The sequence below is a fragment of the Pelophylax lessonae genome (assembly GCF_965119305.1).
Source record: "Pelophylax lessonae genome assembly, chromosome: 9".
NCBI lineage: Eukaryota > Metazoa > Chordata > Amphibia > Anura > Ranidae > Pelophylax > Pelophylax lessonae.
Window position 1 is genome coordinate 126,948,951 of NC_138776.1, and position 27,797 is coordinate 126,976,747.

At 43.5% G+C, this 27,797-nt stretch overlaps 1 long non-coding RNA gene and 1 pseudogene across 2 annotated transcripts in view; one reads left to right on the forward strand and one right to left on the reverse strand.

Moving 5' to 3' along the window:
* LOC309563237 overlaps positions 1-27,797 on the reverse strand; it is a 566,624-nt gene that overhangs the window by 513,316 nt on the left and 25,511 nt on the right. The gene's annotated exons all lie outside the window — the stretch shown is intronic.
* LOC309563233 (interferon-induced protein with tetratricopeptide repeats 5-like) overlaps positions 14,391-27,797 on the forward strand; it is a 36,314-nt pseudogene continuing 22,907 nt past the window's right edge. The window contains exon 1 of the transcript XR_014226215.1: positions 14,391-14,430. The product of XR_014226215.1 is annotated as an interferon-induced protein with tetratricopeptide repeats 5-like (transcript). The remainder of the gene's footprint in view (positions 14,431-27,797) is intronic.

Consider the following 27,797-nt stretch of genomic DNA (forward strand, 5'->3'; position numbering starts at 1 on the left):
GTGTCCCCATCTATGTCCTCCTTTACATCAGTGTCACCATCAGAGTGCCCCTTTACATCACGTGTCCCCATGAGAGTTCCCCCTTACATATGCATCAGTGTCCCCATCAGAGTACACCTTTACATCAGAGTCCTCCTTTACATCAGTTTCCCTATCAAAGTGTCCCTTTACATAAGTGTCCCCATAAGAGTGCCCCTTTCCATCAGTGTCCCCATCAGAGTCCCCCTTACATCAGATGTCCCCATCAGGGTCCTCCTTTACATTAGTGTCCCCATCAGAGTCCTCCTTTACATCAGTGTCCCCATCAGAGTCCTCCTTTACATCAGTGTCCCCATCAGAGTCGTCCTTTACATCAGTGTCCCCATCTGAATCCTCCTTTTCATCAGTGTCCCCATCAGAGTCCTCCATTACATCAATGTCCCCATCACAGTGCTCCTTTACATCAGGTGCCCCATGAGAGTTCCCCCTCACATCAGATGTCCCCATCAGAGTGACCCTTTACATCAGGTGTCCCCATCAGAGTACCCCTTTACATCAGTGTCCCCATCAGAGTTCCTCTTTACATAAGTGTCTCCATCAGAGTACACCTTAACATCAGTGTCCCCATCAGAGTGCTCCTTTATATCAGTGTCCCCAAAAGAGTTCTCCTTTATATCAGTGTTCCCATCAGAGTGCTCCTTTACATCAGTGCCCCCCATCAGAGTGCCCCTTTACGTTGGTATTCCCATCAGAGTGCCCCTTTACATCAGTGTCCCTATCAGAGTACTACTTTACATCAGTGTCCCCATCTGTGTCCTCCTTTACATCAGTGTCACCATCAGAGTGCCCCTTTACATCACATGTCCCCATGAGAGTTCCCCCTTACATTTGCATCAGTGTCCCCATCAGAGTACACCTTTACATCAGAGTCCTCCTTTACATCAGTTTCCCTATCAAAGTGCCCCTTTACATAAGTGTCCCCATAAGAGTGCCCCTTTCCATCAGTGTCCCCATCAGAGTCCCCCTTACATCAGATGTCCCCATCAGGGTCCTCCTTTACATGAGTGTCCCCATCAGAGTCCTCCTTTACATCAGTGTCCCCATCAGGGTCCTCCTTTACATGAGTGTCCCCATCAGAGTCGTCCTTTACATCAGTGTCCCCATCTGAATCCTCCTTTTCATCAGTGTCCCCATCAGAGTATGCCTTTTCATCAGGTGTCTCCATCAGAGCGCCCCTTTACATCAGTGTCACCATCAGAGGTCCCCCTTACATCAGGTGTCCCCATCAGAGTGCCCCTTTACATCAGCGTCCCCATCAGAGTACAGCTTAACATTAGTGTCCCCATCAGAGTGCTCCTTTATATCAATGTCCCCATCAGAGTGCTCCTTTATATCAGTGTCCCCCTTCAGAGTGCTCCTTTACATCAGTGTCCCAATCAGAATGCTTCTTTACATCAGTGTCCCTATCAGAGTCCTCCTTTACATCAGGTGTCCCTATCAGAGTGCCTCTTTACATCAGTGTCTCCATCAGAGTACACCTTAACCACTTGCCGACCGCCCCACGACTATTTACTGCGGCGGTCAGCCCCTCACAGGCAAAGCGATGTAGGACTACGTCGCTAGCTTGTGAAGTTCTAGGGAGCGTGCACGCGCCACCGGAGGTGCGCTCCCGCTCGCTCACGGACCCCCCCACGTGTGTGCCCGGCGGACCCGATGTCCGCCGGGCACTCGCGATTGTCCGTTACAGCGGGAGAAAGGCAGACGGCTAATGTAAACAAAGCCGCCTGTCATTCTCCCTTGTGTAAGAATGGAGATCATATGGTTCTGCTATGTAGGACCGTTGATCTCTGTTCTTACACCTCAAGCCACATCCAATCACAGTTAGAAGCACGCCCCTAGGGACACACTTAACCCCTCCCTCTCAAAAAAAGTTGTAATTTTTACAGTGTCATTTTTACAGTAACAGTGAATATGTATAGCACTGATTACTGTAGCAATGTCACTGGTAACCCCAAAAGTGTCAAAAATGTCAGTGAAGGGTCTGATCTGTCTGCCGCAATGTCGCAGTCCTGCAAAAAAAATCGCAGATCGCCTCCATTACTCGTTAAAAAATAAAACAACAAAAATGACAAAAATCTTTCCCTTAGTTAGTAAACTTTGCATCACTGTCCCATCATAGTACCCCCATACATCATTGTCTCCACTCCTTTACATCAGTGTCCCCATCAGAGTCCTCCTTTACATGAGTGCCCCTGAACATCAGTGTCCCCATCAGAGTGCCCCTTTTTCATTTGTATCCCCATCAGAGTGCCCCTTTACATCAGGTGTCCTCATGAGAGTTCCCCCTTACATCAGATGCCCCCATTAGAGTGCCTCTTTACATCAGGTGTCCCTATCAGTGTACCTCTTTACATCAGTGTCCCCATCAGAGTACACCTTAACATCAGTGTCCCTATCAGAGTCCTCCTTTACATGAGTATACCCATCAGAGTGCTCCTTTACATCAGTGTTCCCCATCAGAGTGCTGCTTTACATCAGTGTCCCCCATCAGAGTTCCCCTTTATGTCAGTATTCCCATCAGAGTGCCCCTTTACATCATTGTCCCTATCAGAGTACTCCTTTACATCAGTGTCACCATAAGAGTGCCCCTTTACATCACGTGTCCCCATGAGATTTCCCCCCTTACATTTGCATCAGTGTCCCCATCAGAGTACACCTTTACATCAGAGTCCTCCTTTACATCAGTTTCCCTATCAAAGTGCCAATTTACATAAGTGTCCCCATAAGAGTGCCCATTTAGATTAGTGTCCCAATCAGAGTGCCCCTTTCCATCAGTGTCCAAATCAGAGTCCCCATCAGAGTCCTCCTTTAAATGAGTTTCCTCATCATAGTCAGTGTCCGCATCTGAGTCCTCCTTTACATCAGTGTCCCTATCAGATTCCTCCTTTACATCAGTGTCCCTGTCAGAGTCCTCCTTTACATGAATGTCCCCATCAAAGTCCTCTTTTACATCAGTGTCCCCATCTGAATCCTCCTTTACATCAGTGTCTCCATCAAAGTATGCCTTTACTTTAGGTGTCTCCATCAGAGTGCCCCTTTACATCAGTGTCCCCATCAGAGTTCCCACCTTACATCAGGTGTCCCCATCAGAGTGCCCCTTTACATCAGTGTCCCCATCAGAGTACAGCTTAAAATTAGTGTCCCCATCAGAGTGCTCCTTTATATTATTGTCCCCATCAGAGTGCTCCTTTATATCAGTGTCTCTCTTCAGAGTGCTCCTTTACATCAGTGCCCCAATCAGAATGCTCCTTTACATCAGTGTCCCTATCAGATTCCTCCTTTTCATCAGTGTCTCCATCAGAGTGCCTCTTTACATCAGTGTCCTCATCAGAATCCTCCTTTACATCAGTGCCCCTTTACATCAGGTGTCCCCATCAGAGTGCCCCTTTACATCAGTGTCCCTATCAGATTCCTCCTTTTCATCAGTGTCTCCATCAGAGTGCCTGTTTACATCAGTGTCCTCATCAGAATCCTCCTTTACATCAAGTGTCCCCATCAGAGTGCCCCTTTACTTCAGGTGTCCCCATCAGAGTACTCCTTTACATCAGTGTCCCCATCAGAGTGCCCCTTTACATCAGTGTCCCTATCAGAGTCCTCCTTTGTATGAGTGTCCCCATCAGAGTCCTCCTTTACATCAGTGTCCGCATCTGAGTCCTCCTTTACATCAGTGTCCCCATCAGAGTCCTCCATTACATCAGGTGTCCCCATAAGAGTTCCCCCTTACACCCGTGTCCCCATCAGAGTACCCCTTTACATCAGTCTCTCCATCAGAGTGCCCCATTACATCAGAGTCCTCCTTTACATCGGTGTCCCCATCAAATTGCCCATTTATATCAGGTGTCCCTATGAGAGTTCCCCCTTACATCAGGTGTCCCCATCAGAGTGCCCCTTTACATCAAGTGTCCCCCATCAGAGTCCTCCTTTACATCAGTGTCCTCATCAGACTCCTCCTTTACATCAGTGTCCCCATCAGATTGCCCCTTTACCTCAGTGTCCCCATCAGAATCCTGCTTTACACGAGAGTGTCCCCATCAGAGTCCTCCTTTACATGAGTGTCCCCATCAGAGTGCCCCTTTACATCAGTATCCCCATCTGAGTCCTCGTTTACATGCGTGTCCCCATCAGAGTCCTCCTTTACGTGAGTGTCCCCATCAGAGTGCTTCTTTATATCAGTGTCCCCATCAGAGTGCTCCTTTACATCAGTGTCCCCATCAGAGTGCCCCTTTACATCAGTGTCCCCATCAGAATCCTCCTTTACATCAGTGTCCCCATCTGAGTCCTTGTTTACATGAGTGTCCCCATCAGAGTCCTCCTTTACATGAGTGTCCCCATTAGAGTGCCCCTTTACATGAATATGCCCTTCTGAGTCCTCCTTTACATGAGTGTCCCCATCAGAGTCCTCCCTTACGTGAGTGTCCCCATTAGAGTGCTCCTTTATATCAGTGTCCCCATCAGAGTGCCCCTTTACATCAGTGTCCCCATCAGAATCCTACTTTACATCAGTGTCCCCATCAGAGTTCCCCTTTTCATCAGTGTCCCCATCAGAGTACCCTCTTGCATCAATGTCCCCATCAGAGTACCCCCTTGCATCAATGTCCCCATTAGAGTGCCCCTTTACATCGGGTGTCCCCATTAGAGTTCCCCCTTACATCAGATGTCCCCATCACAGTCCTCCTTTACATGAGTGTCCCCATCAGAGTCCTCCTTTACATCAGTGTCCCCATCTGAGTCCTCTTTTACATCAGTGTCCCCATCAAATTGCCCCTTTATATCAGGTGTCCCTATGAGAGTTACCCCTTACATCAGGTGTCCCCATCAGAGTGCCCCTTCATATCAGGTGTCCCCCATTAGAGTTCTTCTTTACATCAGTGTCCTCATCAGACTCCTCTTTTACATCAGTGTCCCCATCTAATCCTCCTTTACATGAGTGTCCCCATCAGAGTCCTCCCTTACGTGAGTGTCCCCATTAGAGTTCTCCTTTATATCAGTGTTCCCATCAGAGTGCTCCTTTACATCAGTGTCCCCATCAGAGTGCCCCCATCAGAGTTCTCCTTTACATTAGTGTCCCCATCTGAGTCCTTCTTTACATCAGTGTCTCCATCAGAGTCCTCCTTTACATCAGGTGTACCTATGAGAGTTCCTGCTTACATCAGTGTCCCCATCAGAGTACCCCTTTACATCAGTGCCCCCATTAGAGTACACCTTAACATCAGTGTCCCTATCAGAGTGCCCCTTTACATTTGTATCCCCATCAGAGTGCCCCTTTACATCAGGTGTCCCCATGAGAGTTCCCCCTTACATCAGATGCCCCCATTAGAGTGCCGCTTTACATCAGGTGTCCCTATCAGTGTACCTCTTTACAAAAGTGTCCCCATCAGAGTACACCTTAACATCAGTGTCCCTATCAGAGTCCTCCTTTACATGAGTATACCCATCAGAGTGCTCCTTTACATCAGTGTTCCCCATCAGAGTGCTCCTTTACATCAGTGTCCCCCATCAGAGTTCCCCTTTATGTCAGTATTCCCATCAGAGTGCCCCTTTACATCATTGTCCCTATCAGAGTACTCCTTTACATCAGTGTCACCATAAGAGTGCCCCTTTACATCACGTGTCCCCATGAGATTTCCCCCCTTACATTTGCATCAGTGTCCCCATCAGAGTACACCTTTACATAAGAGTCCTCCTTTACATCAGTTTCTCTATCAAAGTGCCAATTTACATAAGTGTCCCCATAAGAGTGCCCCTTTACATTAGTGTCCCAATCAGAGTGCCCCTTTCCATCAGTGTCCCCATCAAAGTCCTCCTTTACATCAGTGTCCCCATCTGAATCCTCCTTTACTTCAGTGTCTCCATCAAAGTATGCCTTTACATCAGGTGTCTCCATCAGAGTGCCTCTTTACATCAGTGTCCCCATCAGAGTTCCCACCTTACATCAGGTGTCCCCATCAAAGTGCCCCTTTACATCAGTGTCCCCATCAGAGTACAGCTTAAAATTAGTGTCCCCATCAGAGTGCTCCTTTATATTATTGTTCCCATCAGAGTGCTCCTTTATATCAGTGTCTCTCTTCAGAGTGCTCTTTTACATCAGTGCCCCAATCAGAATGCTCCTTTACATCAAAGTCCCTATCAGATTCCTCCTTTTCATCAGTGTCTCCATCAGAGTGCCTCTTTACATCAATGTCCTCATCAGAATCCTCCTTTACATCAGGTGTCCCCATCAGAGTGCCCCTTTACATCAGGTGTCCCCATCAGAGTGCCCCTTTACATCAGGTGTCCCCATCAGAGTGCCCCTTTACATCAGTGTCCCTATCAGATTCCTCCATTTCATCAGTGTCTCCATCAGAGTGCCTCTTTACATCAGTGTCCTCATCAGAATCCTCCTTTACATCAGGTGTCCCCATCAGAGTACCCCTTTACTAAACGATACAAAAGATGCACCAAAAGACATGGTATGGGAAGCTCATAAGGCTTATATGAGGGGCATATTTATCTCAAAGGGGACCCAAAGGAAAAAAGAAAGAATAAAAGATAAGATTAGGCTAATGACAGAAGTACATCAATTAGAGCAAAAACATAAAAATACACAAGATATATTAATAAATAATTTACTTGAGGTGAAGAGAGAAGAATTGAAAGATCTACTAGAACAGGAAATAAAGCAGGAAATGAAAAGATGCATAAAAGAAAAATACATTGAAAGTAATAAGGTTGGGAAAAACCTAGCAAAAATCCTGAAAAAGAAGAAAGGAAAAAATTTTGTAGATAAAATTAAAAATAAAAATGGGGAAATAATTCAAACAACGACAGGAATAGCCAAAGAATTCCAAAACTACTACGCAAATCTGTATGCAGTAAAGAAAGGTGAGATACAGGGGAATGAAACAGAAAGGAGGGAGAAAATCAAAAAATACCTTGTAGATGCAGGATTGACAAAGATAGATGAGGAAAAGTTAACATTCCTAGAAAGACCAATCTCAGAACAAGAAATAGAGAGAGCTATTAAAGAAACGAGTCTAGGTAAAAGCCCAGGACCGGATGGGTTTACCATAGGTTATTATAAAAAATTTAAGGACATTTTAATCCCAAGATTTAAAGAATATATAAACGGAATAGGGACTCAGTACGAGATGAGTAGAGAGGCCCTGTCAGCATCAATCACAGTTATACGGAAAGAGGGAAAAGACCCGGTACTATGTTCTAGTTTTAGACCCATCTCCCTACTTAATGTTGATACTAAATTATTCACAAAAATTTTGGCCATTAGAATGAAGAACCTAATGGGGGAGTGGATACACAATGATCAAGTAGGATTCATCCCGGGGAGACAGGGACGGGACAATGGGATAAAAACTATACTGTTGATAGACCATATGGTAAAAAGCAGAGCTCCCAGTCTACTTCTGTCAATAGATGCGGAAAAAGCATTTGACAGGGTAGACTGGGAGTTCATGATAAACACCCTAGTGGAGTTGGGAATAAAACCTAGAATGTTAGCCTGGATCAAAACTTTGTATAATCAACCAACTGCAAAGGTAAAGGTCAATGGAACTTTGTCAGACTCGTTTAAAATGCTCAATGGAACAAGACAAGGATGTCCCTTGTCTCCGATGTTATTTGTCTTATCTTTGGAATCACTACTGGCAACTATTAGAAATAGTGTGGACATCGGGGGCATAAAGGTGGGACAAGTGGAGCATAAGGTATCTGCCTTTGCAGATGATATCCTGCTTTACATAAGTAATCCGAGGATTACTTTGCCCAACATAATTAAAATAATGAAACAATATGGAGAACTATCCAATTTAAAAATTAATCAAAAAAAATCAGAAATATTAAATATTAATATCCCTAAACAAGAAGAGGAGATGTTAAAAAAAGAATTTCAGTTCAACTGGAGAAAAGATGAGATTAAATACTTAGGGATAAAATTAACCCCAACTCCAGAAAAACTCTACAAAACAAATTTTCTAGAACTTCTGAATGAAGTAAGATCAGAATTAAATAGATTATCTCCGAGAATTTTTTCCTGGATAGGGAGAATAAATACGATAAAAATGATAATCCTGCCAAAAATTATATATAAATTCCAGATGATTCCGATTTCATTACCTCAAGTATTTTTTAAAACACTGAAAAGATTAATATCCCGCTTTATTTGGAAATACAAAAAGCCAAGGGTAAAGTACACTACACTATGTAAAGGTAAGGGACAAGGGGGACTAGCCCTACCCGACTTTAAAAATTATTATTTTGCAGCAATACTCACAAGGGTGATAGAATGGACAAAAAAAAATAATGATAGAAATTGGGTGGTAATAGAAAGCACGATGAGTGGTACACACCTAGCAAAAGTTATATGGATACCTGAGAGGTTTAGAAATCTGGACACTAACACGCATATAATCACAAGACATGCTATTAAGGTTTGGGATAATATACATAAAAAAGAAAATTGGAAACACAATTCACCACTGATCCCGTTACAGGGCACAAAATTTTTTGCACCAGGGGAAGAGAAGGAATTGGGTAAATGGATAGAAGAAGGAGAAGCACAATTAGGGGATATAGTAGAGAAGGGGAAAATTATAACCTTGGCGGAGCTGAAACAAAGGAAAGAAAACTGGAAGATAAATGAGTGGAGGTATATCCAACTAAAGCACTTCACATTGTCACTACCGCAGCCATTGAGAGATAAAAACGACCTCCGCCCTCTTGAGCAATTATGTCTTAAAGATAAGATAATAAACAATATTTCGAATGTGTATAAAATACTATTAACAATAACAAAAGAGAGAGGAATAACATTAAAAGAAAAATGGGAAAGAGACCTCGGCCCGTGTAGTAACAACAAACAGTGGGATAAGAGCCTTCAATTAGTACATAAATCCGCGATAGACACCAACACGGAGGAGATGAACTATAAATTGATCACAAGGTGGTACAACACTCCTGATAAGATGGGAAGAATTCAGGTAGAGAGTTCAAGACTTTGCTGGAGGGGATGTCAGATGGTAGGGACTATAGCCCATATATGGTGGGAGTGCCCAAAAATTAAAGTATTCTGGAGTGAAGTTATAGAATTAATAAGTAAAATTACTAAAATAGATATTCCCTTGGATCCTTGGAAATGCATGTTTCATGGAACCCATATGTCAGTGAAACAATATAAAAAAACATTACTCCCTCACTTATTAAACTCAGCTAAGAGCTTGATTCCCTTTAATTGGCAAAAAGAAGAGGCCCCCTCCAGGAAAGAATGGCTGTTAAAAGTAGAGAAAATAAGAAAGTTGGAGCAGCTGAGGACCTGGGAGGAGGAAGAACAGGGGAATGAAGAGGAGATTTGGGATGAGTGGCAAGAGTTTAAGGACACAAGGGAATACAGAGAAATAATAGGAGTCGAATGATAAGAAGAGACGGGGGGGGGGGGGGGGATAAGGAAGGGAGGGGGGGGAAAAAAAAAGGGATAAAAGGTAATATGTGTAAAATGTATATGAAAAAATTCTCCAGCGATTGGAGTGTTGTAAATAATTTTTTTACCTGGAAAATTTAATAAAGAAATATAAAAACAAACAGAGTACCCCTTTACTTCAGGTGTCCCCATCAGAGTACCCCTTTACATCAGTGTCCCTATCAGAGTGCCCCTTTACATCAGAGTCCTCCTTTGTATGAGTGTCCCCATCAGAGTCCTCCTTTACATAAGTGTCCGCATCTGAGTCCTCCTTTACATCAGTGTCCCCATCAGAGTCCTCCATTACATCAGGTGTCCCCATAAGAGTTCCCCCTTACACCCGTGTCCCCATCAGAGTACCTCTTTACATCAGTCTCCCCATCAGAGTGCCCCTTTACATCAGAGTCCCCATCAGAGTCCTCCTTTACATCGGTGTCCCCATCAAACTGCCCATTTATATCAGGTGTCCCTATGAGAGTTCCCCCTTACATTAGGTGTCCCCATCAGAGTGCCCCATTACATCAGGTGTCCCCCATCAGATTGCCCCTTTACATCAGTGTCCCTATCAGATTCCTCCATTTCATCAGTGTCTCCATCAGAGTGCCTCTTTACATCAGTGTCCTCATCAGAATCCTCCTTTACATCAGGTGTCCCCATCAGAGTGCCCCTTTACTTCAGGTGTCCCCATCAGAGTACCCCTTTACCTCAGTGTCCCTATCAGAGTGCCCCTTTACATCAGTGTCCCTATCAGAGTCCTCCTTTGTATGAGTGTCCCCATCAGAGTCCTCCTTTACATAAGTGTCCGCATCTGAGTCCTCCTTTACATCAGTGTCCTCATCAGACTCCTCCTTTACATCAGTGTCCCCATCAGAGTGCCCCTTTACCTCAGTGTCCCCATCAGAATCCTGCTTTACACGAGAGTGTCCCCATCAGAGTCCTCCTTTACATGAGTGTCCCCATCAGAGTGCCCCTTTACATCAGTATCCCCATCTGAGTCCTCGTTTACATGCGTGTCCCCATCAGAGTCCTCCTTTACGTGAGTGTCCCCATCAGAGTGCTTCTTTATATCAGTGTCCCTATCAGAGTGCCCCTTTACATCAGTGTCCCCATCAGAATCCTCCTTTACATCAGTGTCCCCATCAGAGTGCCCCTTTCCATCAGTGTCCCCATCAGAGTACCCCCTTACATCAATGTCCCCATTACAGTGCCCCTTTTCATTAGTGTCCCAATCAGAGTGCCTCTTTCCATCAGTGTCCCCATGAGAGTCCCCCTTACATCAGATGTCCCTATCAGAGTCCTCCTTTACATGAGTGTCCCCATCTGAGTCCTTGTTTACATGAGTGTCCCCAACAGAGTCCTCCTTTACATGAGTGTCCCCATTAGGGTGCCCCTTTACATCAATATGCCCTTCTGAATCTTCCTTTACATGAGTGTCCCCATCAGAGTCCTCCCTTACGTGAGTGTCCCCATTAGAGTGCTCCTTTATATCAGTGTCCCCATCAGAGTGCCCCTTTACATCAGTGTCCCCATCAGAATCCTACTTTACATCAGTGTCCCCATCAGAGTTCCCCTTTGCATCAGTGTCCCCATCAGAGTACCCCCTTGCATCAATGTCCCCATCAGAATACCCCCTTGCATCAATGTCCCCATTAGAGTGCCCCTTTACATCGGGTGTCCCCATTAGAGTTCCCCCTTACATCAGATGTCCCCATCACAGTCCTCCTTTACATGAGTGTCCCCATCAGAGTCCTCTTTTACATCAGTGTCCCCATCAAATTGCCCCTTTATATCAGGTGTCCCTATGAGAGTTACCCCTTACATCAGGTGTCCCCATCAGAGTGCCCCTTTATATCAGGTGTCCCCCATTAGAGTTCTTCTTTACATCAGTGTCCTCATCAGACTCCTCCTTTACATCAGTGTCCCCATCTAAGTCTTCCTTTACATGAGTGTCCCCATCAGAGTCCTCCCCTACGTGAGTGTCCCCATTAGAGTTCTCCTTTATATCAGTGTTCCCATCAGAGGGCTCCTTTACATCAGTGTCCCCATCAGAGTGCCCCTTTACATCAGTGTCCCCATCAGAATTCTCCTTTACATCAGTGTCCCCATCTGAGTCCTTCTTAACATCAGTGTCCCCATCAGAGTCCTCCTTTACATCAGGTGTCCCCATGAGAGTTCCCGCTGACATCAGTGTCCCCATCAGAGTGCCCCTTTACATCAGTGCCCCCATTAGAGTACACCTTAACATCAGTGTCCCCATCAGAGTGCTCCTTTATGTCAGTGTCCCCATCAGAGTGCCCCTTTACATCAGGTGTTTCCATGAGAGTTCCCCCTTACATCAGGTGTCCCCATCAGAGTTCCCCTTTACATCAGTGCCCCCATCAGAGTGCTCTTTTAGATCAGTGTCCCCCTTCAGAGTGCTCCTTTACATCAGTGTCCCAATCAGAATGCCTCTTTACTCCAGTGTCCCTATCAGAGTCCTCCTTTACATTAGTGTCTCCATCAGAGTGCCGCTTTACCTCAGTGTCCTCATCAGAATCCTCCTTTACATCAGGTGTCCCCATCAGAGTGCCCCTTTACATCAGGTGTCCCCGTCAGAGTACCCCTTTACATCTGTGTCCCCATCAGAGTGCCCCTTTACATCAGTGTCCCCATCAGAGTCCTTCTTTACATCAGTGTCCCCATCAGACTCCTCCTTTACATCAGGTGTCCCCATGAGAGTTCCCGCTTACATCAGTGTCCCCATCAGAGTACCCCTTTACATCAGTCTCCCCATCAGAGTGCCCCTTTACATCAGAGTCCCCATCAGAGTCCTCCTTTACATCAGTGTCCCCATCAGATTGTCCCTTTATATCAGGTGTCCCTATGAGAGTTTCCCCTTACATTGGGTGTCCCCATAAGAGTCTTCCTTTACATCAGTGTCCTCATCAGAGTCCTCCTTTACAGCAGTGTCCCCATCAGAGTGCCCCTTTACATCAGTGCCCCCATCAGAGTCCTCCTTTACATGAGTGTCCCCATCAGAGTCCTCCTTTACATGAGTGTTCCCATCAAAGTGCCCCTTTACATCAGTATCCCAATCTGAGTCCTCCTTTACATGAGTTTTCCCATCAGAGTCCTCCTTTACTTTAGTGTCCCCATTAGATGGCTCCTTTACACCAGTGTCCCCATCAGAGTGCCCCTTTACATCTGTATCCCCATCAGAGTGCCCCTTTACATCAGTATTCCCATCAGAGTGCCCCTTTACATCAGTATTCCCATCTGAGTGCCCCTTTACATTTGTGTCCCCATCAGAGTCCTCCTTTACATCAGTGTCCCCATCAGAGTGCCCCTTTATATCAGGTGTTCCCATGAGAGTCCCCCCTTACATCTGGTGTCCCCATCAGAGTGCCCCTTTGTATCAGTGTCCCCATCAGAGTACCCCCTTACATCAATGTCTCCATCAGAGTGCTCCTTTACATCAGTGTCCCCATCAGAGTGCCCCTTTACATCAGTATCCCCCATCAGAGTGCCCCTTTACATCAGTATCCCCATGTGAGTGCCCCTTTACATTTGTGTCCCCATCAGAGTCCTCCTTTACATCAGTGTCCCCATCAGAGTGCCCCTTTACATCAGGTGTTCCCATGAGAGTTCCCCCTTACATCAGGTGTCCCAATCAGAGTGCCCCTTTTCATCAGTGTCCCCATCAGAGTACCCCTTTACATTAGTGTCCCCATCAGAGTCTCCCTTTATATCAGTGTCCCCATCGAATTGCCCCTTTACATCAGTGTCCCCGCCAAAATGCCCCTTCATGTGTCCCGGTCAGAGCTGTGTGTTCTGTACTCACGACAATATTCCCGCAATTTTCCAGTAAGAATATCAAATAAGAATAATCCACCCAATAATTATAGTTTTTTGTCGCGTGCATGCCCAAAGAGCGAGGCAGAATCTGACATTTAGATTCTAGTCCCTCCGTGCTCTGTCTTCCGTTGGATAATGCATCCCACAAACTCCGCATGGCAGTATAATCGTCACGCCAGCTGATTGAGACATTAGCTGGAGTGATGTCACGTATTGCTCATGCGCAGTTCGTCTGACACATTTTTCAAAGGAGGCATTATTCGACAGAACAGCGGCTCCCCTCTTCCCATGCCCTGGCAAGGTGGAGTTGATGGGCACTGGCAAGGTTGTGCCAATGGGCATGGGTAAGGCTGAGCTGATGGGCACTGTGTGATCAGGCTGTATTCATGAGCACAGGTAAGGCTGTGCTGATGGGCACTGGTGAGACTGAGCTGAGGGGCACTGTCTAATCAGGATGTATTGATGGGCACAGGTAAGGCTGTGCTGATGGGCACTGGTGAGACTGAGCTGAGGGGCACTGTCTGATCAGGATGCATTGATGGGCACAGGTAAGGCTGAGCTGATGGGCACTGATCAGGCTGCATTGATGGGCACTGGTGAGGCTGAGCTGATGGGCACTGATGCTGCATTGATGGGCACTGATGACACTGCATTAATGGGCACTAGTGAGGCTAAGCTGATGGGCACTAATCAGGCTGCATCAATGGGCACAGGTCTTTTTCCTGCCTTGCAACACCCCTGGTGTCAATCCCATTCCTATATCCTAATAGGTGTATCTAATTCAATATTTAATAATTCAGTGATGATTGTATGTTATTTTAACATGTACCCAGATTTTTTATGTTTACATTTTCTCAGCAGTCCCCCTACTGATTCCCTCTTCCAACCCCTGGCCCCAGTAGCTGCTTGTGCTGCTCTGGCTTTTTGCCCAAGCAATTTCTCTGCAAGCACCAAGTTTCAGTTTCCATTCTTTGTTTTACTATCATAGAACATGGTCACGTGGTATGAATCTATCTATATATATATAGAGGACCTCATCAAACAGGTACATCAAGACGCTCCAGATAACGGCATAGGCAATACACTTGAAGACAACAACGCAGAATGAGGTAAATAAACTATTATCATTTAAAGTGCCAGCAGTGACCAGACATCTCTAGCTTTAAATGCATCTTATATCTGTTTCTATGTACCTATTCATATTCTTTGCTAAGAGACACATTTTGTGTTTTTTTTTTTTCATTAATTTTTCTGTGACCTTTTTTGTGACCTTATATTTTATTAAATACTATACAATATATACATATGTTTTCAGGCTTGCATACTACTGTAATATAGCCACTACATAATGTCCCTTTATTTCTTATTATTCTGCATTATAAGACAATAGATTGTTCTGGCTCTACTATATGCATGCATTAAAAATTCACTTATTTATACATTACACCCAGATTTAGAGCTACATTTTGATGAGGAGTATATGTCTGGGGGTCAAGTGATAAAATGGCCTTTTCTGTGTGCTTTTCTGCTGTAAGAGGATAATATCAAGGATATGTCTGTGCGTGAGGAGCTCAGCTATGTGGAATAATTAGAGGAACTGAATTTATTCTCTCTTGAGAAGAGGATATTAAGGGGGGATATGATCAACATGTATAAGTAGATAAGGGGTCCATATAGTGAACTTGGTGTTGAGTTATTCACTTTAACCACTTCTGGACCGGAAGGATTTGCCCCCCTAATGACCAGGCCATTTTTTGCAATTTGGCACTGCATTACTTTAACTGACAATTGCGGTCATGCAACGCTGTACCCAAATGAAATTTACATCTTTTTTCCCCACAAATAGAGCTTTCTTTTGGTGGTATTTGATCACCTCTGCGGTTTTTAGTTTTTGCAATAAAACAAAAAAAGTGCGAAAATTTTGAGAAAAAATGGCATTTTTTTTTTTTTCTTATAAAAAAATATCCAATGAACTAATTTTTTGTCATACATTTAGGCCAAAATGTATTTTTCAGCTCCCATTTGTTTTGTAAAATGAAGAAAGAAAAGGAAAATGGATTTTTTTAATATTTTTTCAATTTTCAAAACTTTGTGAAAAAAAGCGAGATCTGCAAAATACTCGAAAAGCCTCTCAGCAAATAGCGTAGGGTGTCTACTTTCCGAAAAGGGGTAATTTTGGGGGGGAGGGGTTGTGCTGTCTTGGCATTTCATGGCCTCCGAAACTGTCATAGGTAGTGAGGAGTGAAATCAACAATTTCCGCTCTTAAGGCCCGTACACACGTACCGATTGTCGGCCGAAAATGTTCGGCCGCCGAACGATCGGCCGATTTTCGGCTTGTTAGTATGATGCTTCCGACAGCACACTTTCGGCCTAAAAGAATCTGTCTTGCAAGCATGAAAATTGTTGTATGCCGACACCAGAACGGCCGATTGTTCGCCAGTCAGTACAGAATTCGGCCGACAGACAGCAGATTTGCAAGACTGGGCATGCTCAGAAAAGTAAAAACACAGGGAAAGTTAACCATTACATGACATCACTTCTGCAGTCGGCTGTAGTCGGCGGACAAAATTCTTGGGCAGTCTTTTGCACTTTTCAACAGACACCGACAGCCCCGGACAAAAGACTGCCGATCGTTCGGCCGACGATCGGTACGTGTGTACGGGGCTTTAGCCTGAAGGTTTTCAGGGTCCTGTACGTGGCTAGACTGCCAAAAAGTTTCACACAGGAGAAGCAGCAGAATGTTTTGGGGTGTCATTTCACATACAGCCATGGCATGTTTGACCAATATATCATTTAGTGACAACTTTGTGAAAAAAAAAAAGAGATGTGTAATTTTCCAGATACTTGTGGCAAAATATAAAATATACCATGGACTTAACATGCCTCTCATCAAATAGTTTAGGGTGTCTACTTTCCGAAAAGGGGTCATTTAGGGGGGTTTTGTGCTATCTTGGCATTTCATGGTCTCCGAAACTGTGATATGTAGTGAGGAGTGACATAAACAATTTATGCCCTTAGAAAGCCTGATTGGTTTTGGGGTCCTGTACGTGGCTAGACTGCCAAAAGGTCTCACACATGGGGTATCCTCATACTCAGGAGAAGCAGCAGAATGTATTTTGGGGTGTAGTTCCACATATACCCATGGCATGTGTTAGCAATGTATCATTTCAATGACAACTTTGTGTAATTTTGTTTTTTTGTCATTTTTCAAGCGCCGGTGACACAAAATTTAAATATTTAATGGGCTCAACATGCCACTCTGCCACTTAGGGAAATTCCTTAGGGTGTCTACTTTCCAAAAAAGGGGTTATTGGGGAGGGGGGGGGGGTTATATTGCCCTGCCATTTTAGCACTTCAAGAAAGGAGATAGTCAGTCAGAAAGTAAAAGCTGCGTAAATTCCAGTATTTACACCATAGTTTGTAGACGCTATAACTTTTGCGCAAACCAATAAATATACGGTTATTGAGTTTTTTTTTTTTTTTTTTTTTTAATCAAAGACATGTAGCTAAAAAATATTTACCATGCCTCTTAGCAAATACCTTGGGGTGTCTACTTTCCGAAAAGGAGTAATTTGGAGGGGTTTTGTGCTGTCTTGGCATTTCATGGCCTCCAAAACTGATAGGTAGTGAGGAGTGAAATCAACAATTTACACCCTTAAAAAGCCTGAAGGCAGTGATTGATTTTCAGGGGTCCTGGCGAAATATAAAATATCCCATGGACTCAACACGCCTCTCAGTAAATAGCTTGGAGTGTCTACTTTCCAAAAAGGGGGTTATTGGGGGGGGGGGGTGTGCTATCTTTACAATTCAGTGCCTCTGAAACTGTGATAGGTAGAGAGGAAGTAAAGTAAGCAATTTATTCTCTTAGAAAACCTGAAGGCGGTGATTGGATTTCAGGGTCCTGTACACAGCTAGGCTCCCAAAAAGTCTCACACATGTGGTATCCCTGTACTCAGGAGAAGCAACAAAATGTATTTTGATGTGTCATTCCACATATAACCATGGCATGTGTGAGCAATATATCATTAAGTGACGACTTTGTGTAAAAAAAATTGCAAAATATAAACTATTGCATGGACTTAACATGCCTCTCAGAAAATAGCTTGGGGTGTCTACTTTCTAAAAAGGGGTCTTTTAAACTGTCCTGGCATTTTATGCCCAATATTAGAAGCTTATTCCACACATCACCCACTCTTCTAACCACTTGAAGACCAAGCCTTTTTTGACACTTTTTGTTTACATGAAAAATAATTTTTTTTTCTTTTACTAAAACTTAATTTGAACTAGTGATCGACCGATATCGGTTTTTCGTTGCCGATACCAATACCTATATTTTAGCCAAAGCATATCGGTATCGGCCGATATGCACCAATATTTTTGTACATTTAAAAAAAAAATGTTTTATTTTTTTTTTTTCTTGCCAGGTACTCTTGTGGACCCCAAACCCCTCCTCTGCACTTAAAAGCATTCAAAATGCCATGTTTGGCGGTTTTGAATGCTGTCATTTTTTTTAATCTGGCGCCAGACAGTACCCGGAAGTGATGTCCTGGGGTGATGCCTCTAGCTGCACAAGTGTGGTACAAGCACTTTCCCGAAATATCGGCAATATTGGTAACCTCCGGGGCCGATTCCGATATATCGGGAAAAATGCATATCGGCCCTCGATATATCGGCTTTGCTGATAATCGGTCAATCCCTACTGTGAACCTCCAAACATTATATATTTTTTTAAAGCAGAGGCCCTACAGAACAAAATGGCGTTGTCACATGGTATTTTTTGTTTTTTTTGTCACATGGTATTTGCGCAAAGATTTTCCAAATGCAATTTCCTGCAAACAAAAAACACTTTTTTACATTGAATGCACAAATACACTATATATTGCCCAATTGTTTGCTAAAATATAAAAGATGATCTTATGCTAAGTACATAGATACCAAACATGACATGCTTTAAAATTGCGTACGCCCATGCAGTGGCAACAAATTACGTACATTTTTAAAAGCCGGTAAAGGTTATCACTTTAGATTTACAGAGGAGGTCTACTACAAGAATTAATGCTCTCGATCTGACATTCGCAGCGATACCTCACATGCATGGCGCAATTATCTGTTTACATATGACACCAGACCAATGCTTGCGTTCGCTTTTGCGTGCAAACAAGGGAGAACAGGGGTGCTTGATATATTTTTTTATCATTTATTTTGCTTTTTTATTTTATTTTGACACCTTCCCTTTCATTTTTTTTTTAAATCATTTTTATTGTTATTACAGGGAATATAAATATCCCATATGATAGCAATAAGTAGTGGCAGGTACTCTTTTTTCAAAAAAATTGGGTCTATTGGATATAGATCTCTCCTCTGCCCTTAAAGCGTCTAACCACACCAAGATTGGTGTGATAAGATGCTTTCCCAATTTCCCAATGGCGCTGTTTACATCTGGCGAAACCGAAGTCATTAAATGCTCGTAGCTTCCGGTATCTTAGACCATAAAGATGATTGGAGCCATTCTGGTCTCCAATCAGCTCTATGGTCAGCTGACAGAACCACTGGCTGCAGTCTCGGGTTACCCAGTGGGACAGGAGAGCCCGAGAAAACCATGGAAGGCAGCAGGAAGGGAGGGGGGGAGTCCCCTCCCCTTGCTTATAAAAGCAGTCTAGCGGCCAATTATCTGCTAGGATTGTTTTTACGTGAAAGCTGACTGCTGGCTGTAAAAAATGATACCAGAAAGTGTGTGTATGCCCACCAATAGACCTCTGCGCATCCACCCACTTCTAATGATGGACATACATGCAATGTTTTTTTTTTCCTTCAGCCCGTGGGCTGACGCAAAAAAAAAAAGAACATAGCAGATTCCTCCATTCATATCAATCAATGTGATGAAGAAATCTCCGCCAAGAAAAGTGTTAAAAAGAGCATGTATTGCAAACCATAGGGGATGGGGTGGACAGAGGGCGGATCTCCCCTATGCTTCTTAGCGCGACTTGTTATTATTATTTGCTTTTGGGGTGTTAGTCACACTTGAAGTTGCTGCTCTCATTTATTTTTATTTTGTTGGATTAGCGCAGTTGTTCTTTCTAATTTTACTCCCCTATGCTTCGCCATATTTTTTTAACTGCCTTGGTGAAATCACCTCCTACAGCGCTACAATCATTGATTACGTATATGGTGAGAGTATATTATAAAGTACAGTAAAAATAGAATGAGTAGTAGAGTAAGAACAGAAAATAACTCAATAAAATTACAACTTTTTTTGGCTATTTTTTAATTCTTTTTTAATTTTTTTTATTTAATTTTGGAACATTTTTTGTAACTGTAAAAAACTGTTTCAGGCTAGGGTCCCTCAAAATGTGATAGCCAACATCTTTCGAGACCCTGTGTGAAAATTGTGCCCTAGACTGTGCCGTGCGGTACCCTATACTAATATTCTACTAGTGTGTGGTAGCGTCGGAAACAGTCCCTAATGCAGAGACTAGGTTGGCCAGGACAGAAGGGACAAAAATCATGGGTGTCACGCCTAAATCCACGTTTCCTACAGACACGACATCTTCTTTGGAGTGTTCTTTGGGTAGGGGTACTAGGGAGGACATCCGAAAAATGCCTCTCATGCAGCCAGCTCAATGCATCTGGATTGTGAATTTGGGCCACAGCACCTTCTGGATACAGAAGAGCTGTGATGATCGCTTGCTGGAATTTTAAGAAGGATCATCATCCTGACGCTTTGTATAGCACATGTAAGCTTTCAGCAGATCTAATTGAAATAAGTATACAGACACTTTTTTGTACCAGTGTCTGGCCTTACGGGCAACTAAGTACAGCGCCATCATCTGGTCATTGAAGTTCACCCCTCCCATGTTAAGGTTGTATTCGTGGACACAGAGGGGCTTTCTCAACAACACCAGTCGCCGTTGCAATTTGGACTGTTGTATCTGCGTGAATGGAGGACAGAACGAAAACATTCCGTGTATCCCCCCACTTCACTGCAAGAAATGTATCAGATTTCAAGCAGGCTCTCTCCCCCCGTCTAAGTTGGTTATCTACAAGCCGTTGGGGGAAGCCCTGGCGATTAGGTCGCATGGTGTCACATGCGCCAATTTCAAAATCAAAAAGGTTTCTAAAAATTTGCACGCTTGTATAGAAGTTGTCCACTTAAAAATGGTACCCGTTTCCAAATAAGGGTGACACCAAGTCCCAAACAATCTTGCCACTGCTCCCCATGTAGTCTGGACATTTGGGGAGCTCCACATTGCTAACTTTTCCCTCAAAAAACCCGGAAACTACATGTATAGCCTGGGACCACTACTCCATCGTCAGGTTCGAATACTGAGCCTGATTCTGACAGTAAAGCTTCCCCATCGCTCTCATCTGTCATGCTCAGCATTGTGTAGGCCTCTTCACTAGTGTACCTCTGTTTGGACATTTTGGTCAACAAATGTATAAGTACCTAGTGTAAAAAAGCACCTGGCTGTCAAAGACTGTGGGCAATCTGACACTGTCCTGAATTGACGCTAACTGATATCACCTGTGAAACTAGAACAGTGATCAGAAAAAAGATCTGTACACTATAATAGTGACACAGGGCAATGAAGGGGTTAATTGTGGGTGATCAGGGGGTTAAATCTAAATTCAAGATTCCCATAATGCACTGCACACACGCCGTGCGTGCAGCACGTTATGTGATTGGCCAAATCATGCACCCTGACCTCATGCTTTGGCCAATCAAATGATCTCTGCCATGATTGGACTAAAGGCAGGCTGCCTTTAGCCAATCATGGCTCAGGGGCCAAGTACACGCCCCACACTACATAAAGGCTGCTTGTGCAACCACAGCGTGTAGTGTCATTGTGCAGACGAGGAGACAATGAGAGGCACGCGTGTGAGGCAGGGTGAGAGTAGCTTTTTTTGGAGTTTGTCAGACAGTGCAGAGACATTGCTAGCAGTGTAGGGAGGGTCAGGTACGTGTGTCAGGCAGGGTGAGATTTCTTTATTTACATCATATCAGACAGTGCAGCGCCAGTGAGTGATTCATTCCTAGCTGTGTAGGGAGGGCCAGGTACGTGTGTCAGGAAGGGAGAGATTTCTTTTTTTACATCATATCAGACAGTGCAGCGCCAGTTCCTTCTTTTACATCAGATATCAGTGAGAGTATTGTTCATTTGACAGTTGTGGAAAAATCTATAAACATCACAGACCTATAGGATTATAGATCACTTCAGATATCAGTCAGAGTATTGTTCATTGGTCAGTTGTGGAAAATTCTATACGCATCACAGACCTATAGGATTATAGATCATTTCAGATATCAGTCAGAGTATTGTTCATTGGTCAGTTGTGGAAAATTCTGTACGCATCACAGACCTAAAGGATTATAGATCACTTCAGATATCAGTGAGAGTATTGTTCATTGGTCAGTTATGGAAATTCTATAAGTATCACAAACCTATAGGATTATAGATCACTTCAGATATCAGAGTATTGTTCATTGGTCAGTTGTGGAAAATTCTATATGCATCACAGACCTATAGGATTATAGATCACTTCAGATAGAGTATTGTTCATTGGTCAGTTGTAGAAAATTCTATACGCATCACAGACCTATAGGATTATAGATTGCTTCAGATATGAGTCAGGGTATTGTTCATTGCTCAGTTGTGGAAAATTCTATACGCATCACAGACCTAAAGGTTTATAGATCACTTCAGATATCAGTCAGAGTATTGTTCATTGGTCAGTTGTGGAAAATTCTATAAGCATCACAGACCTATAGGATTATAGATAACTTCAGATATCAGAGTATTGTTCATTGATCAGTTGTGGAAAATTCTATACGCATCACAGACCTATAGGATTATAGATCACTTCAGATATCAGTCAGAGTATTGTTCATTGGTCAGTTGTAGAAAATTCTATACGCATCACAGACCTAAAGGATTATAGATCACTTCAGATATGAGTGAGAGTATTGTTCATTGGTCAGTTGTGGAAATTCTATAAGCATCACAGACCTATAGGATTATAGATCACTTCAGATATCAGAGTATTGTTCATTGGTCAGTTGTGGAAAATTCTATATGCATCACAGACCTATGGGATTATAGAGCACTTCAGGTAGAGTATTGTTCATTGGTCAGTTGTTGAAAATTCTATATGCATCACAGACCTATAGGATTATAGATCACTTCAGATATGAGTCAGAGTATTGTTCATTGCTCAGTTGTTGAAAATTCTATACGCATCACAGACCTAAAGGATTATAGATCACTTCAGATATCAGTCAGAGTATTGTTCATTGATCAGTTGTGGAAAATTCTATATGCATCACAGACCTAAAGGATTATTGATCACTTCAGATATCAATCAGAGTATTGTTCATTGGTCAGTTTTTGAAAATTCTATACACATCACAGACCTATAGGATTATAGATCACTTCAGATATCAGTCAGAGTATTGTTCATTGGTCAGTTGTGGAAAATTCTATAAGCATCACAGATCATCCATCTATAGGATTATAGATTACATTAGATATCAGTGAGAGTATTCTTCATCGGTCACTTGGGTACATCCTATAAGCAGCACAGATCATCTATAGGGCTATAGATGACATCATATCAGGTCACTGAGTATCTATTGGTCAGTTGCGCATACCCTATATTGATCTGTATCAACATCATGTCCGAAAGGCTGACAAGGAGAGGCCGACGCTCACAGGCCATGAAAAGAGGGCAAGCAGCCTCTGTGTCCATTGTGAAAATTGGTGGTCACAGTCGACATCCTCTGCAGACGGGGCACGCCCATCCTTTATTTCCAGTGCTGCCCGTGCTATTCAGCCACAACATGTGGAAGAGTTGGTGGAGTGGATCAATAAGCCATCCTCATCCTCCTCTGACACCCATGCTTACAGTAGTTTGCCTACCACCACAGATGCCAAAGCGGCCCGTTCCATGGGCTCCTTCTCCACAGCTGCTCCTTTGTAACGCTCCTGCGTTTTTATATGGTGTGGATTTTCAGCTGCAGAAATAGTTCCACGTCAGCAGTCATGTAAGAGATATGCTGAGATACCATTCCCAACCTCAATGACTCATCATGTGTGGAAGGTCTTATTTCAGCCAGTAAATACACACAATTAGCAAGCTGGTTCTTAGAGTGACTTTATGCATGTGGTAACACAATGATTAAGGTTGAGGGATAGGTTGAGTGATAGACACTTGAAGGTGAGACAGTAGCAGATGGATGCAGGAAGGTTTAGCAATGTTGTATGATAGCAGATGATAGAATAGCAGGTGGACATACAAAAGAGATCAACCCAGTGCAGAAAAGTAGCAGTAGTCTCAAGAGCTAGCAATCTAGTTTATGCAGATGTGATAAACAGTCTCTACTATGCAGAGCTAGATAGTGTAAGCTTAGTATAAGTTTATAGAGAATTCCCCTGCGGGGTACTTAGCACTATTAGCGATACAGCCGAAGGGTGGTTCAGGAGAGGCGGATGATCCAGTAGCGGGATACAGGGATCAGCGCAGCGAGGTTCCGTCAGCGAAGTAAGCTTGCAAGCATGGAAGCTTCAAGCAAGGTTAGCATCCAGATAAGGGTGTTTGAACGAACACATGTGAGTGAGAACCGACGCCTTAAATAGCCATCTAGTCCGGCGCTGAGTGATGACAGCTCCAGTCTTAAAGGTGTATGCGCACCTTTCCAAAAGTAAATGGTAGGGCGCATACACTTGTGGAAAGTGTAATTTAGGGTACCAAAGGTACCGGAACATTACAATACCCCCCCCTTAAGGCCTGCTCCTGAAGGCCTCTGGAGCTGGTTTGTCTGGGTATCTCGCATGAAAATTGCGGATTAATCTAGGGGCATGTATGTCAGAGGTGTTTAGCCAGGTGTCGTCTTGGGGCCCATAGTTCTTCCATCTAACCAAGTACTGAAGTCTTCTTCTGTAGATACGAGAATCCAGAATCTCTTTTATCTCGTATTCTTCTCCACCTTCAACTTGTACAGGAGGGGGAGGTGGAATATTAGGCCTTATTCCTTGGTCCGGAACATGGGGTTTTAGTAGCGACACATGGAAAATGGGATGGATTTTTAGGTCCATTGGCAATGTAAGCTGCACTGCAGCTTTTCCAATAAGTTTCTTGATTGGAAAAGGTCCCAAGAACAGAGGTCCAAGCTTTTTGCTAGGGATCTTCAGTCTCAAGTTTTTTGTTGAGAGCCAAACGAGGTCCCCGATAGTATACTGTGGAGAAGGTCTTCTACGAAGATCATAGTACTTCTTTTGTTGACTGTGAGCGTGTGCAATGGTAGTATTTAGTAAACCCAGAGAATCCTTTATTTGGGAAAGATAGTCTGAGGCTACTGGGTTATTTGAAGGAAGGATGCGTGGAGGGAGAATAGAGGGATGGAACCCATAGTTCAAGTAGAACGGACTCTGCTTGGTTGTACTGTGAGTTGCGTTGTTGTAGGCAAATTCTGCCAGGGGGAGAAGATCCAACCAATCATCCTGTTGGTAAGAAGTGTAACAACGTAAATACTGCTCGATGCATTGGTTGACTCTTTCAGTCTGTCCGTTGGTCTGCGGATGGTAAGGAGAAGTGAGCTTCCGCTCAATCCGTAGTATGTGACATAGTTCTTGCCAGAATTTAGAAATAAATTGGGATCCACGGTCAGACAAAAGAGTTTTTGGGATACCATGTAATCTGAAGACATGTTTCATCAGGAGTTCTGCCGTTTGTTTGGACGAAGGTAGTCTGCGAATAGCAATGAAATGTGCCATCTTTGTCAGATGGTCCACTGACACCAAGATGGTATTAAATCCTTTGGAAGGAGGCAATTCTACAATGAAGTCCAATGACAGAACCTCCCATGGAGTTTGGGGTATTGGTAGACTGCATTGTAGACCGGATGGTCTCGTAGTGTCAATTTTGGACCTGGCACAGACATTGCATGAAGAGACGAATTTTTGTATAGATGTTTTCATGTCAGGCCACCAGAATTGCCGAGAAATCAAATTGAAAGTCTTTGTCATACCCATATGTCCTGCCATAGGCACATCATGCGATAATTCCAAGATCTTGGTGCGTAGGGTAGGTGGTATATAAAGTTTGTCGTTGTAGTAGAGGAAGCCTTCTGCATCGGTAGTTAGTTGTGGTGGGGGTGAATCCAACCTTATACCATGCAGAACCTCTTCCTTCAAGGAACGGACAACTCCAATAATGCGTTTGTGAGGTATTATAGGAACGGAAGGAATTTCAAAGTAGTTTTCTTCAGTTAGTCGTGATAGTGCATCCGCCTTTTTGTTCTTATCTGCAGGTGTGTAGGTCACTAGGAAGTTAAACCTTAGAAAGAATAGGGACCATCGTACCTGTCGATGCGAGAGAGTTTTGCTAGTCTGAAGATATTGGAGGTTTTTATGGTCCGTGTATATATTTATTGGTAATTGGGTGCCTTCGAGTAAATGTCGCCAATTCTCCAGAGCCAATTTTATAGCAAGCAGTTCCTTCTCACCCACGGGGTAATTTATCTCGGGACTGCTCAGGGATTTAGAAAAAAAGGCGACTGGATGAAGTGGTGAAGTGGGGGTAGGTCGTTGGGAGAGTATTGCTCCTACTGCCAGGTTTGACGCATCTACCTCCAGAATGTATTGGAGGGATGGGTCTGGATGGCGTAATATGGGAGCGGAAGTAAACCTTGTCTTTAACAAGTGGAAAGCCTTATTTGCTTCTTCTGACCATTTAAATGGTATTTTTATGCTAGTGAGCTGTGTGAGGGGTCTCACAATAGCAGAAAAGTTTTTTATGAACTTCCTGTAGAAATTTGAAAATCCCAGGAATCGCTGTAGCGCCTTGCGTGTAGTTGGTGTAGGCCAATCCTGAATGCAGGATATTTTACTCATGTCCATCTCGATTCCTGTTTTGGATATGATGTAGCCTAGAAAGAGTACCTCATCTTTATGGAACAAGCATTTCTTCAGCTTCACATAAAGATTATGTGCAAGCAATCTCGATAATACAAGTCTTACATGTCTTATGTGTTCAGACAGGGTCCGTGAATATATAAGTATATCGTCCAGATATACCACAACACAGACATCTAGTAAGTCTTTAAAAATATCGTTTATAAATCGTTGGAAAACTGCAGGGGCATTGCATAGGCCGAATGGCATCACAAGATATTCGAACAATCCGTATCTAGTTCTGAACGCAGTCTTCCACTCGTGTCCATCACGGATTCGAATGAGATTGTATGCTCCTTTCAGGTCTAATTTTGAAAAATAGGTAGCTCCACGTACCTGCTCAATGAGCTCAGGGATAAGCGGTAGAGGATAGCGATCTTTTATTGTGATAGCATTCAATTTCCTGTAGTCGATGATAGGTCTGAGACTTGAATCTTTATTGCGAACAAAAAAGAGTCCTGCTGCTGTGGAAGAAGTGGAAGGTCTAATAAAACCTTTTTCCAAGTTCTCATCCAAATAGGTTTTGAGATGGGCAAGTTCATCCTGTGAAAGAGGATAAACATGACCGAACGGCAATTTGCTATTTGGGAGTAGATCAATGCTACAATCATAGTCTCGATGAGGAGGTAATGCTTGAGCATTTTTCTCAAGAAAAACCTCAGAAAGAGATAACATAGTGGTGCAATCTCATCTGTCACCACAGACAGAATCTTCCCGGAAAACGGGAGGTTACACGTTTCCTCGCAATAAGAAGAAGGGAAGGTCAAGGACCGTTTCTTCCAATCTATGGTTGGTTGGTGTGTGTGCAACCAGGGAAGTCCCAACACAATGGGAAAGTGGGGTGATGGTATTAAATCGAAGGTAGAAGTCTCCCTATGAGACTCGTTAATAGTGACTAGAAGTGCTTGTGTCTGATCGGTGATCGGACCAGAGGATAACGGAACACCGGTAATAAGACTTACTGAGACAGGTTTGAGTTTAGAAATAATAGGAATTTTATTTAAAGCAGCAAAACATATATCCATATAATTTCCACAAGATCCTGTGTCAATCATGGCCTTAGTAGTAATCCTGTTCTGGTCCCACTGTAATGTCAAAAAAACAGAAATGTAGGGGTTAGTGAATGAAGTTGTCAATCCGCCTAGAGAGACATGTGAACACTCACCCTTCTTTTTGTTGACTAGGGGACAGACGTTTATCTTGTGATCCGGGGATGCACAGTACAAGCAGAGATTTTCATTTCGTCTTTTGGCTTTTTCCATAGTTGATAGCGGTGGGCGTATGGTTCCTACCTCCATAGGAACGGCCAGACTCCGAGAGGAAACGGATAATGGCATTCCCATCTTTTCAGCCTTTCTTTCTCGTAGTCTTCTATCTATGGTAATACTGAGTTGTATTAATGCATCCAGGGTTTTTGGCAGATCCGCTCGGGCGAGCTCGTCCTTAACGGCTTCTGATAGGCCAAGCCTAAATTGGGTTTTCAGAGATGCATCATTCCATTCTGAATCAAGGGTCCATCTCTTGAACT